This window comes from Sesamum indicum, linkage group LG11, assembly GCF_000512975.1.
Source record: "Sesamum indicum cultivar Zhongzhi No. 13 linkage group LG11, S_indicum_v1.0, whole genome shotgun sequence".
Taxonomy (NCBI): Eukaryota; Viridiplantae; Streptophyta; class Magnoliopsida; order Lamiales; family Pedaliaceae; genus Sesamum; species Sesamum indicum.
The window spans coordinates 102,184-106,252 of record NC_026155.1 but is presented as its reverse complement, the minus strand read 5'-3'; positions in this window follow the sequence as shown (position 1 = coordinate 106,252).

Here is a 4,069-nt window from a genome sequence, read left to right as displayed (position 1 = left end):
CTTTTCACCGGACAAGCTTTTCTTTTCATTTTTCACTTTTAGACTCCCCCATTTTGTCAGAAAATTATTACAAAAATCACCCAAATGTACGTACAAATTATCCATAATACAAATAATAACAAAATAGTTATGAATCATATGCAAAATATCGACAAAAGATTAGCTCAAATTTCTTCTCCCACATCCATGTGATGGAGAATAAATAGAGTTTTTGATTCAAACATACTTCACATCTCAAAAAAAATAGAGATTTATACATAATGTTTGGATTTATTTTTTTGAGTGTTTTGTCGTGTCTTGTGGAGATAGAGAGAAAAAAACAAAGATAAATATGTGTGTTAGAGATAGTATGTATGTTTGGATTTATTTTTGGAGATCATTTAAAATAAATATTATATGTTTATAGTTGTATTTTGGTAGACAAAAATTACTATTTATTGTCAAATCATGTCTTTTTTATATATATTTATGTATATGTGTGTGTATATATATGCATGTATTTATGTTAAAACAGTTAAAAACACCTAAATAAAGTGTTTTTGAATTATGACAAACATTAGTTATATTTTGACTTATTTCGAAAATAATTTAGAAATGAAAACAAATATAGTAATAATTTTTTCATCAATCTTTACTCTGTAGTTACACTAAAATTCCTTTTTAAATTGTTTGACGAGTATCATACTACCTCATTCAATTATTGTGGGGTGTAAAATCATTACCATCCCGTCAATCATTTACATGTGGACATACTTATTTAATTAGGGTTAATTTAGTAGTTACACATTAATCACGAAATATATAATCGTGACCTCTTGATACTTTTGTGTTAATGACTTTTTTGGTCCTTTAAACTCTTCCTTCATTAGTAGCCCCCAACTTCTAAATATTTAAAAAGACATAAGTTGGATAAATATGCTCCATCGAGTATAGGATTGGCCCTTAAATCACTTGCCACGAAGTAAATCAACAACTTGGTCTCATTTGAACTGCTTTTTATCGAATAAATATGGGACTATCATTGTTGATAGAAAATTATTTTCATTATTTATTTATTTAATGAGGAACTATAAATGAATTTAATCAGAAACTAATTAAACTAAAAGCATAATAGCAAACCCTTTAGTTTGATTGGGTGGTTTGAAATAACAAGAACACTCAATAAGGTAATTGATTTGTAATAGAAGTCAGTGAATAACTTGCATGTCTACGTGCAGCGTGCCGCTTCCCAATTTTATTTTTTGATGTCCAACAACTCACCATTATATATATATCAACTTATTTGTTAAGTTTAGAGGAAATATAACATGCGCTCTAAACTACACTTTCGTTCACCAAATTTCATGATTGAGGCAAGGGACGTCTTGACCTGCGTTTGGTCGAAGAATTTGGTCACAGGATAGGTTTCTCCTCAGCAGATCTTGTTTTCCACTTTTCTGTGGTGGGTTTCGTGAGTTTGACTAAGCCAGGAGATGATTCGGAACAATTTTTTACTCGAATTCGATTCACCTTCAAAAAGATTGTTTGAAATTTCTCCCTTGCTCAAAATGATGACTTTGGGTTGTTCGTAACCCCCTCATTCGAGTCTTTTCCTTCATCATATACATTAATAGACCCTGCTATGTTGTAAAACTAGAAGGGTTTTGTGGTTGGGGGTATGATGTTATGCATCTTGAGAAAACTCATGGCTCAGAACTCGTTTCTAGTACTGTTTTCAAAAGTTTTTAGATTTAAAAGTATTTTGTTTTTCTTTGTCTTTCAATATCGCATATGACATCTGAGGCGGCTATTTTTCTTTTTTTTTTTTTTTTCTTTGGTTTTGGTTTTAGAGTGTTGCGTAGGACACTTCGAGAAATTCATTTTCTTCATTTGGCTTCGTGGTGTCATGTTTGATACTTTGATAATCCAGTTTTTCTTTTGTTTTTCTTGTAACTTGGGGGTGTTGCATATGACACTTCAAGTAAGTCACTTTTTTTTTCTTATGATTTCAATGTATTGCGTGTGAGACTTTAAGGAAGCCATTTTTTCTTTTGACTTTAGGTGATACGTATGACACCTCAAGAAAATCATTTTTTCTTTTTCTTTCTTTGACTTCAAGGTACTACTATGACACCTTAAGGAAGCTATTTTTTCTTTTGATTTCGAGTTGTCGCATATGAAACCTTAAGGAACCCATATTTTCTTTTAATATTGGGTGTAGCTATGTTACCTCGAGTAAGCCATTAGGTTTACCTTTGGACTCAAGCTCTTTGCTTCCCCTATTAGAGGCTTATTTGAATATATCTTGGTAGGACTAGATAATATAAAATAATAAAGACTCGTACTTTTATTTTTTAGAAAGTGTCCATAAGAGAATTGATACATCTTAAAGACTCTAATGTTTCGAGTACTATGTTCCCTATCTTCTACCTTTCTTCCTTCTCATTTGCTTCCTTGGTAACCTCCTTTATCCAAGTAAAGTTCTCGTTGTCAAATTTAGGATATCATGCCGATAGTTCCTGCCATTGGAGGGTCATCACTATCTAATCTTGATTTTTCAAAACTATTTATTCTTCCCCCCGTGATTTAGAAATTTCTTGAAATGTCCTTTCTAGATCAACCATTCTATTTCGTCTTTAAAGTGATGTCAATCTTTTGTATTATGCCCCCTATCTTCATGGAGTTGGCAATAGCGATCAAACTTCAGCCTCTTAGGGTTGTTTCAAATTGGAGGCAATAGACAGACTATACCTTGTTGCTTTGAGACGATAATAATTTCAGCTTGTGAAAGGTTCAGCAACGTGTAGCGGGTTAAGTTATTTAGAGGCATATGTTTACGCTCTCTTTTTCCTCTTTTCTTCCTTGGGGCATCACTCTGTCTTCTTCGTTCAATTTTTTTAATTGGAGTTTCAGCTTCGTGCCCATGGTCCCTACATTTTTATGTATTTTTCCACCCTTACCACTAACTCCTTATGGGTAGCTGAGGGTTTTCCCGATACCAGTTCCTTGAACCTTCTCCTACTTAGATTTTGTTGCATGATACTTGCTAAAAGTTCTAGGTTTATGTGTGGGACTTCTACTACAACCTTTGAAAACTTTTAGACATACTTCCTGAGGCTTCATATATAGAGATTGTTTGCTTTAATGTGTCTATGACGCCCAATCACTCAGAGGTTTATGTTTTAACAATCTCTAAATAGACATACTTCCTGAGGTTTATGTTTTTGTTGATTTATTGTTGTTAAAACTAACGATTCTAATGTGTCTAACAAAATCTCTAAACTGTCTGCTGCATATCCTCAATCACTCGGGCTGGCTGAGGCGGTAGCCTCGGAGGACCCACTTTAAGGACGTATACAGAAACCAGGGGCTTAACCGGTTTGGTTTGTTTATTGAGCACACAATCTTTAGCGGAATGGCCCAAGCTCATACAACCGGTGCATTTCAGGGGAAGCCATTCATATTCCACATCGACTTTACAGGGCGTTTTCCTGCCATCCTCATTAGGTGTCATGATAATGATATGCCTCGATAGCTTCGCACTAACATCGAGCATGACACATACACGAGCGAAATCCAGTCTCGTGCATTCTCTCGTGATAGCATCAAGGTACAACGGCTTACCGATTCCACTAGCGACTGTACTTAAGCCCTCCGTTGTCTATAATTCCATCGGGAGGTATCTCAACTTAATCCAGATCGGAACCTGCGTGTGCTTTAGCTTCCTTATGGCCATTCCAGACTCCCATTTTTTAAGTACAATCAGTTGACCCTGGAACAACCACGGCCCACCCCAATCACTTCCTCCATGTCAATAATGTATTTGAACTGAAAGAAGAAAAAACCATTTGCCGTCGCCGTGACCTCTCTAAGTGCTGGTCAAGTGGACGATACGAGTTCCTTCAAGTGGTGAAAGTATGGTTTTTTCCCCAAGAAATATCTAACTGCTGTGACCTTCCACCTCTGAGATCCATCGCGAATAGATTCCAACGAAGGGCGCACAATCACCTTGCCGTTTTGCAATGTGGGAGCAATATACAATAAAGTTTTATGAGTGGAATTATTGAATGCATGCGCAATTTTATCATTA